Source organism: Triticum urartu, chromosome 5A (assembly GCF_056163025.1).
Source record: "Triticum urartu cultivar PI428250 chromosome 5A, HENAU_Tu73, whole genome shotgun sequence".
Lineage (NCBI taxonomy): Eukaryota > Viridiplantae > Streptophyta > Magnoliopsida > Poales > Poaceae > Triticum > Triticum urartu.
The window spans coordinates 621916725-621926861 of NC_141877.1; positions in this window are offsets into that span (position 1 = coordinate 621916725).

Below are 10137 nucleotides of genomic sequence, written 5' to 3' on the forward strand. Positions count from 1 at the left end.
AAGCAATTGCAGTACCCAGACGATCTGAGCACGTGCTCACTGGTTGAGCTATTCTACCCCATCTTGTAGGCAAAGTACTGTCAGAGGTCTTATACCTTTTGACACGGGCATGAGTATGAAATACCAATTTCAACTCTTGGAACATCTCATATGCTCCGTGGCGTTTAAAATGTTTTTGAAGTCCCGGTTCTAAGCCATAAAGCATGGTGCACAAAACTATCAAGTAGTCATCATACCGAGCATTGTCAAATGTTCATAATGTCTGCATCTGCTCCTGCAATAGGTCTGTCACCTAGCGGCGCATTAAGGACATAATTCTTCTATGCATCAACGAGGACCCAGTCTGCATCATTGCTACTATCATCCTTCAACTTAGTTTTCTCTAGGAACATATCATAAATAAAACGGGGAAGCTATACGCGAGAAATTGATCTACAACATAGATATGCAAATACTATCAGGACTAAGTTCATGATAAATTTAAGTTCAATTAATCATATTACTTAAGAACTCCCACTTAGATAGACATCCCTCTAGTCATCTAAATGATCACGTGATCCATATCAAGTAAACCATCTCTGATCATCACGTGAGATGGAGTAGTTTTCAATGGTGAACATCACTATGTTGATCATATCTACTATATGATTCACGCTCGACCTTTCGGTCTTAGTGTTCCGAGGCCATATCTGCATATGCTAGGCTCATCAAGTTTAACCTGAGTATTCTGCGTGTGCAAAACTGGCTTGCACCCGTTGTAGGTGAACGTAGAACTTATCACACCCGATCATCATGTGGTGTCTCGGCACGACGAACTGTCGCAATGGTGCATACTCAGGGAGAACACTTGTACCTTGAAATTTAGTGAGAGATCATCTTATAATACTACCGTTGTACTAAGCAAAATAAGATGCATAAAAAGATAAACATCACATGCAATCAAATAAGTGATATGATATGGCCATCATCATCTTGTGCCTTTGATCTCCATCTCCGAAGGACCGTCATGATCACCGTTGTCACTGGATTGACACCTTGATCTCCATCGAAGCATCGTTGTCGTCTCGCCAACTATTGCTTCTACGACTATTGCTACCACTTAGTGATAAAGTAAAGCAATTACATGGCGATTGCATTTCATACAATAAAGCGACAACCATATGGCTCCTGCCAGTTGCTGATAACTATTACAAAACATGATCATCTCATAAACAAATTATATATCATCACGTCTTGACCATATCACATCATAGCAAGCCCTAAAAAAACAAGTTAGACGTCATCTACTTTGTTGTTGCAAGTTTTACGTGGCTGCTACGAGCTTCTAGCAAGAACCGTTCTTACCTACGCATCAAAACCACAATGATTTTTCGTCAAGTGTGTTGTTTTAACCTTCAACAAGGACCGGGCGTAGTCAAACTCGATTCAACTAAAGTTGGAGAAACAGACACCCACTAGCCACCTGTGTGCGAGGCACGGCGGTAGAACCAGTCTCATGAACGCGGTCATGTAATGTCGGTCTGGGCCGCTTCATCCAACAATACCGCCGAATCAAAGTATGACATGCTGGTAAGCAGTATGGCTATTATCGCCCATAACTCTTTGTGTTCTACTCGTGCATATAACATCTACACATAGACCTGGCTCTGATACCACTGTTGGGGAATGTAGTATTTCAAAATTTTGCCTACGATCACGCAAGATCTATCTAGGAGAAGAATTGCAACGAGCGGGGAGAGTGTGTCCACATACCCTCGTAGACCGAAAGCGGAAGCGTTTAGTAACGCGGTTGATGTAGTCGAATGTCTTCCTGATCCAACCGATCCAAGTACCAAATGCACGGCACCTCCGTGATCTACACACGTTCAGCTCGGTGACGTCTCTCGAACTCTTGATCCAGTTGAGGCCGAGGGAGAGTTTCGTCAGCACGACAGCGTGGTGACGGTGATGATGAAGTTACCAGTGCAGGGCTTCGCCTAAGCACTACGATGATAAAACGGAGGTGTGTTTCTGTGGAGGGGGGCACCGCACACGGCTAAAAGATCAACTTCTATGTTCTAGGGTGCCCCCTGCCACCGTATATAAAGGAGGGAGGGGAAGCTGGCTGGCCAGGCTAGGGCGCACCGGGAGAAGGGGGGTCCTACTAGGACTCCAAGTCCTAGTAGGTTTCCACCTAAAGGAGAAGAGGGAAGGAAGGGAGAGGGGGGCCGCGCCCCCAACCCCTTGTCCAATTCAAACTGGCCTTGGGGGGCACGTGCCACCTCCTGGGTGCCGCCTCTCCTTCCCACTAAGCCCCACTAAGGCCTATCAACTCCTCGGGGGGTCCCGATAACGTCCCGTTACCCCGGAAAATACCCGAACTTCTCGAGAACCATTTCGATGTCCGAATATAGTCATCCAATATATCGATCTTTATGTCTCGACCATTTCAAGACTCCTCGTCATGCCCGTGATCACATCCGGGACTCCGGACAACCTTCGGTACATCAAAACACATAAACTCATAATATCGATCGTCACTAAACATTAAGCGTGCGGACCCTACGAGTTCGAGAACTATGTAGACATGACCGAGACTCATCTCCGGTCAATAACCAACAGGGGAACCTGGATGCTCATATTGGATCCTACATATTCTACGAAGATCTTTATTGGTCAAACCGCATAACAACATACGTTGTTCCCTTTGTCATCGGTATGTTACTTGCCCGAGATTCGAGCGTCGGTATCATCATACCGAGTTCAATCTCGTTACCGGCAAGTCTCTTTACTCATTCCATAATGCATCATCCCGCAAATAACTCATTAGTCACATTGCTTGCAAGGCTTATAGTGATGAGCATTACCGAGAGGGCCCCGAGATACCTCTCCGATACACGGAGTGGCAAATCCTAATCTTGATCTATGCCAATGATAACCCACAAGTATAGGGGATCACAACAGTTTTCGAGGGTAGAGTATTCAACCCAAGTTTATTGATTCGACACAAGGGGAGCCAAAGAATATTCTCAAGTATAAGCAGCTGAGTTGTCAATTCAACCACACCTAGAAACTTAATATCTGCAGCAAGGTATTTAGTAGCAAAGTAATATGATAGTAGTGGTAACGGTAGCAAAAGGTAATGATAACAAAAGTAATGTTTTTGGTATTTTGTAGTGATGATAACAATAGCAACGGAAACGTAAATAAGCGAAGAACAATATATGGAAAGCTCGTAGGCAATGGATCCGTGATAGAGAATTATGTCGGATGCGGTTCATCATGTAATAGTCATAACCTAGGGTGACACAGAACTAGCTCCAATTCATCAATGTAATGTAGGCATGTATTCCGAATATAGTCATACATGCATATGGAAAAGAACTTGCATGGCATCTTTTGTCCTACCCTCCCGTGGTAGCGGGGTCCTAGCGGAAACTAAGGGATATTAAGGCCTCCTTTTAATAGAGTACCGGACCAAAGCATTAACACATAGTGAATACATGAACTCCTCAAACTACGGTCATCACCGGGAGTGGTCCCGATTATTGTCACTTCGGGGTTGCCGGATCATAACACATAGTAGGTGACTATAGACTTGCAATATAGGATCAAGAACTCTCATATATTTATGAAAACATAATAGGTTCAGATCTGAAATCATGGCACTCAGGCCCTAGTGACAAGCATTAAGCATAGCAAATTCATAGCAACATCAATCTCAGAACATAGTGGATATAGGGATCAAACCCTAACAAAACTAAGTCGATTACATGATAAATCTCATCCAACCCATCACCGTCCAGCAAGCCTACGATGGAATTACTCACGCACGGCGGTGAGCATCATGAAATTGGTGATGGAGGAAGATTGATGACGACGACAGCGACGGATTGCCCTCTCCGGAGCCCCGAACGGACTCCAGATCAGCCCTCCCAAGAGGTTTTAGGGCTTGGCGGCGGCTCCGTATCGTAAAACGTGATGAATCCTTCTCCTTGATTTTTTTCTCCCCGAAAGTGAATATATAGAGTTGGAGTTGAGGTCGGAGGAGCTCCAGGGGGCCCACGAGGTAGGGGCGCCCAGGGGGGCAGGCGCGCTCCCACCCTCGTGGATAGGGTGTGGGCCCCCTGGTCTTGATCTTTTACCAGTATTTTTTATTATTTCCAAAAATACACTCCGTGGAGTTTTAGGTCATTCCGATAACTTTTGTTTCTGCACATAAATAACACCATGGCAATTCTGCTGAAAACAACATCAGTCCAGGTTAGTTCCATTCAAATCATGCAAGTTAGAGTCCAAAACAAGGGCAAAAGTGTTTGGAAAAGTAGATACGACGGAGACGTATCAACTCCCTCAAGCTTAAAACTTTGCTTGTCCTCAAGCAATTCAGTTGATAAACTGAAAGTCATAAAGAAAAACTTTTACAAACTTTGTTTCCTCTTGTTGTTGTAAATATGTAAATCCAACATTCAAGTTTTCAGCAAAGATTATAAACCAACTATATTCACAATAACGCGTAGATCTCATGTTTACTCATATCAATGGAATAATCAACTAGCGAGCAATAATAACAAATCTCGGATGACAACACTTTCTCAAAACAATCATAATATGATATTACAAGATGGTATCTCGCTAGCCCTTTCTGAGACCGCAAAACATAAATGCAGAGCACCTTTAAAGATCAAGGACTGACTAGACATTGTAATTCATGGTAAAAGAGATCCAGTCAAGTCATACTCAATGTAAACTAACAGTAATGAATGCAAATGACAGTGGTGCTCTCCAACTGGTGCTTTTTAATAAGAGGATGATGACTCAACATGAAAGTAAATAGATAGGCCCTTCACAGAGGGAAGCAGGGATTTGTAGATGTGCCAGAGCTCGGTTTTGAAATAGAGATGAATACTATTTTGAGCGGTATACTTTCATAGACAACATAACAACCAAGAGATGGCGATATCTTCCATGCTACACACATTATAGGCGGTTCCCAAACAGAATGGTAAATTTTATACTCCCCCTCCACCAACAAGCATCAATCCATGGTTTGCTCGAAACAACGAGTGCCTCCAACTAACAAGAGTCCCAGGGGGAGGTTTGTTTGCAATTATTTTGATTTGATTTGCATAAATCATGGGACTGGGCATCCCGGTGACCAGCCATTTTCTCGTGAGTGAGGAGCGGAGTCCACTCCTCTTGAGAATAACCCGCCTAACATGGAAGATACGGATAGCCCTAGTTGATACATGAGCTATTCGAGCATACAAAACATGATATTTATTTGAAGGTTTAGAGTTTGGCACATACAAATTTACTTGGAACGGCAGGTAGATACCGTATATAGGTACGTATGGTGGACTCATATGGAATAACTTTGGGGTTTATGGGATTGGATGCACAAGCAGTATTCCCGCTTAGTACAAGTGAAGGCTAGCAAAAGACTGGGAAGCGATCAGCTAGAGAGCGACAACAGTCATGAACATGCATTAAAATTAATCAACACCGAATGCAAGCATGAGTAGGATATAATGCACCATGAACATAAATATCGTAGAGGCTATGTTGATTTTGTTTCAACTACATGCGTGAACATGTGCCAAGTTAAGCCACTCGAATCGTTCAAAAGAGGATACCACCCTATCATACCACATCACAACCATTTTAATAGCATGTTGGCACGAAAGGTAAACCATTATAAGCTCCTAGCTAATTAAGCATGTCATAAGAAACTATGATCTCTAATTGTCATTACAAACATGTTTATTCATAATAGGCTGAATCAGGAACGATGAACTAATCATATTCACAAAAACAAGAGAGGTCGAGTTCATACCAGCTGTTCTCATCTCAGTCAGTCCATCATATATCGTCATAATTGCGTTTCACTTGCACGAGCGAACGATGTGGATAATTATAATAGTGCACATGCATTGGACTAAGCTGGAATCTGCAAGCATTCAATAAACAGGAGAAGACAAGGCAATATGGGCTCTTTTGTCAGGTCAATAATAATGCATATAAGAGCCACTTCAACAATTTAATCATGGTCTTCTCCAGCGACCCCCAAGGAAAAGAAAAGAAATAAAACTATTTACACGGGAAAGCTCCCAACAAGCAAAAGAAGAACAGGAAATATTTTTGGGTTTTCTTTTTAATTACTACTACAATCATATAAATTAAGGCTAGCTAAAAGCTACAACTAATTTTTTGGTTTTTCTTAAGGTTTATAAACACACAAGAAGAAAACATAAAAAGAGAAAATAAACTAGCATGGATGATACAATGAAAAAGTATGAGCACCGACATCTAGCAATGAGTGTGTGAACATGAATGTAATGTCGGTGAGAAATACGTACTCCCCCAAGCTTAGGCTTTTGGCCTAAGTTTGTCTAATGCCACGATTGGCCTGGTGGATATCCATAGTAATAGTTGGGGTCGTACTGCGAAGAAGAAGAGTCTGATTGCCACTGGTTGGCAATCATCTCCGGATCCCACTAGTAATTAGACTGTCGTGGAGGATCAACTTGTGGTTCCGACTCTGGCTCTGTGGCTGATGTAGGGTTTCGGTAGGCGTGAATAGCCTCCAATGGAACAAGGTACTTGCCTGCAGATAAATCAAACAAGGAAGGGGCAGGCAGGGTAATAGTCTCAGGATGATGTTTATCAAAGAACAATTTGTATTTGAGCTCATTTCCCCTATTCTTGACAATAAAATCATGTGCTACCATACTCTTATAATCTAAATAAACAGGAAGCAGCAATTTTTCTTCCTTCTCATAATGCCTAATAGGTATGTTAAAATGTGCAGCTAGGCGCGAGGCGAAGATGCCTCCAAAGACTGGGCCCTTAGTACGGTTAAGATTTAACCGCTTTGCAATAATAGCACCCATGCTGGATGTATCATCACGAAATAAGGCGTGGCACAAAATAACAATATCAGGGGCACTCAGGTTTCCACAGTTTCCACGCCCAATTAAGCATCTACCAGCAAATATAGCAAACTAACGTAGAACAGGAAAGTGTATGCTAGTAGTTCGTGCATCGGAAACCTTCCTCGTTTCCCCTACAGTGATGGTATCAATAAACCCATCCACATCACCGCAATGTGGTTCCTCTGTGATGCCCTCGAAAGGGATCAAAGAAACCCGACAAAAATCATGAAGTGACATCTCCTTATGCTCATCATATAAATAAAACTCCACCGTAGGTGGTGAGCTCCTAGCATGGAAATGAAAATTTTGCACAAAGATATTGGTGAGTAAGAGATACTGTTCGTGCTGGTCGTGGAGGAAGGTGGTGAGGCCTGCATTCTCAGCCAATTCATAGAAATCATCATAAATCCCGGCTGCTCTCAAGAAATCATGACAAGGCCATTCACACGGCCGAACCTCCGCGATGCGAGGCAGATTATATTTGGGCTTCTTTGCTTCTTCCTTTTGCTTTTCCTTCGAGCTTCGGCTTGATGAGTCCCTCAAAAATCTCTTCATTATTTTCTGAAAAATTCTGAAATTTTTAGTAACTTCAAATAAAAGTGAACCAAACTCAACAAAATTGATAGCAACTACTCCTACAAGTTCCTAGAGCCTATATCATGCATCAAAACTACTTGGAACCACATAAATTTGACATGCAAGCTCAAGAACAGGGTCACCTAGGCATCAAAAATATGCAATGAATAAAGCACTAGAACAAAAACTAATTGTACCAATGGAGGAGTCACATACCAAGGAACAATCCCCCAAAGTAGTTTTGTGAGAGGTGCTTGGAGCAAGGAGATCGAAAATGGCAGCAAAATGAGCTTGGACTCGGGTTTGAGCTGGATAATGGTGTTTGTGGGAGGAAGAAGGAGTGTGTGGGTGTAGGAATAAGTGGAGGAGGGCCACTGTGGGCCCACGAGGCAGGGGGCGCGCCCTCCACCCTCGTGGCCAGGTGGATGCCCTCCTGTTGTGTTCTCAGTGCCAAATATTCTCAAATATTCCAGAAAAAATCGTATTTAAATTTCAGGGCATTTGGAGAACTTTTATTTTCGGGGTATTTTTATATTGCATGGATAATTCAGATAACAGACAGAAAATACTATTTTTATTTTATTTAATATAAATAACAGAAAGTAAAAAGAGGGTACAGAGAGTTGTGCTTTCTAAATTCATCCATCTCATGTTCATCAAAAGGAATCCACTAACAAGGTTGATCAAGTCTTGTTAACAAACTCATTCCGAATAATATGGAACCGGAGAATTTTTGAATAACACTAGGTTACCTCAACGGGGATATGCACATCCCCAACAATAAGAATATCATATTTCTTCTTGACAATAGGTAGAGGAAATTCAAAACCTCCAAAAATAATCGATGGAATTTTTCCAATAGGGTTTATGCTATGAACTTGAGGTTGTTTCCTCGGAAAGTGTACAGTGTGCTCATTGCCATTAACATGAAAAGTGACATTGCCTTTGTTGCAATCAATAACAGCCCCTGCAGTATTCAAAAAAGGTCTTCCAAGAATAATAGACATACTATCGTCCTCAGGAATATCAAGAATAACAAAGTCCATTAAAATAGTAACGTTTGCAACTACAACAGGCACATCCTCACAAATACCGACAGGTATAGCAGTTGATTTATCAGCCATTTGCAAAGATATTTTAGTAGGTGTCAACTTATTCAAATCAAGTCTATGATATAAAGAGAGAGGCATAACACTAATACCGGCTCCAAGATCACATAAAGCAGTTTTAACATAGTTTCTTTTAATGGAGCATGGTATAGTGGGTACTCATGGATCTCCAAGTTTCTTTGGTATTCCACCCTTAAAAGTATAATTAGCAAGCATGGTGGAAAATTAAGCTTCTGGTATATTTCTTTTATTAGCAACAATTTCTTTCATGTACTTAGCATAAAGATTCATTTTAAGCATATCAGTTAATCACATACGCAAAAAGATAGGTCTAATCATTTCAACAAAGCGCTCAAAATCCTCATCATCCTTTTTCTTGGATGGTTTCAGAGGAAAAGGCATGGGTTTCTGAACCCATGGTTCTCTTTCTTTACCATGTTTCCTAGAAACAAAGTCTCTCTTATCATAACGTTGATTCTTTGATTGTGGGTTATCAAGATCAACAACAGGTTCAATTTCTATATCATTATCATTACTAGGTTGAGCATCAACATGAACATTATCATTTACATTATCACTAGTTTCATGTTCATTACCAGATTGTGTTTCAGCATCAGAAATAGAAATATCATTGGGATTCTCAGGTGTGTTAGCAATAGGTTCACTAGAAGCATGCAAAGTCCTATCATTTTTCTTTTTCTTCCTTTTAGAAGGACTAGGTGCATCTATATTATTTCTCTGAGAATCTTGCTCAATTCTCTTAGGGTGGCCTTCAGAACACAAAGGTTCCTGAGTCATTTTACCATTTCTAGTAGCCACTCTAACAGCAAAATCATTATTCTTACTATTCAATTCATTGAGCAAATCATTTTGAGCCTTAAGTACTTGTTCTACTTGAGTGGTAACCATAGAAGCATGTTTACTAATAAGTTTAAGTTCACCTTTAACATTATCCATATAATCACCCAAGTGTTCAAGCATATCATCACTGCATTTTAATTCTCTACCAAAATAAGCATTGAAGTCTTCTTGCTTAACCATAAATTTATCAAACTCATCTAAGCATGGGCTAGCAAACTTAGTAAATGGGATTTCGGCTTTATCATATCTATAGAGAGAATTTACCTTTACTACCTGTGTCGGATTATCAAGACCATGTGTTTCTTCAATAGGAGATGGATTAAAATTATGCATTTCTTCGACAGGCGGCAAATTAAGACCATGTATTTCTTCAATAGGAGGTAAATTGTTAACATCTTCAGCTTTAATACCCTTTTCTTTCATAGATTTTTTTGCCTCTTGCATATCTTTGGGACTGAGAAATAGAACACCCCTTTTCTTCGGAGTTGGTTTAGGAATAGGCTCAGGAGTTGGCTCGGGAAGTGTCCAATTATTTTCATTTGACAACATATTATTCAATAGCATTTCAGCTTCATCCGGTGTTCTCTCCCTGAAAACAGAACCAGCACAACTATCCAGGTAATCTCTGGAAGCATCGGTTAGTCCATTATAAAAGATATCAAGTATTTCATTTTTCT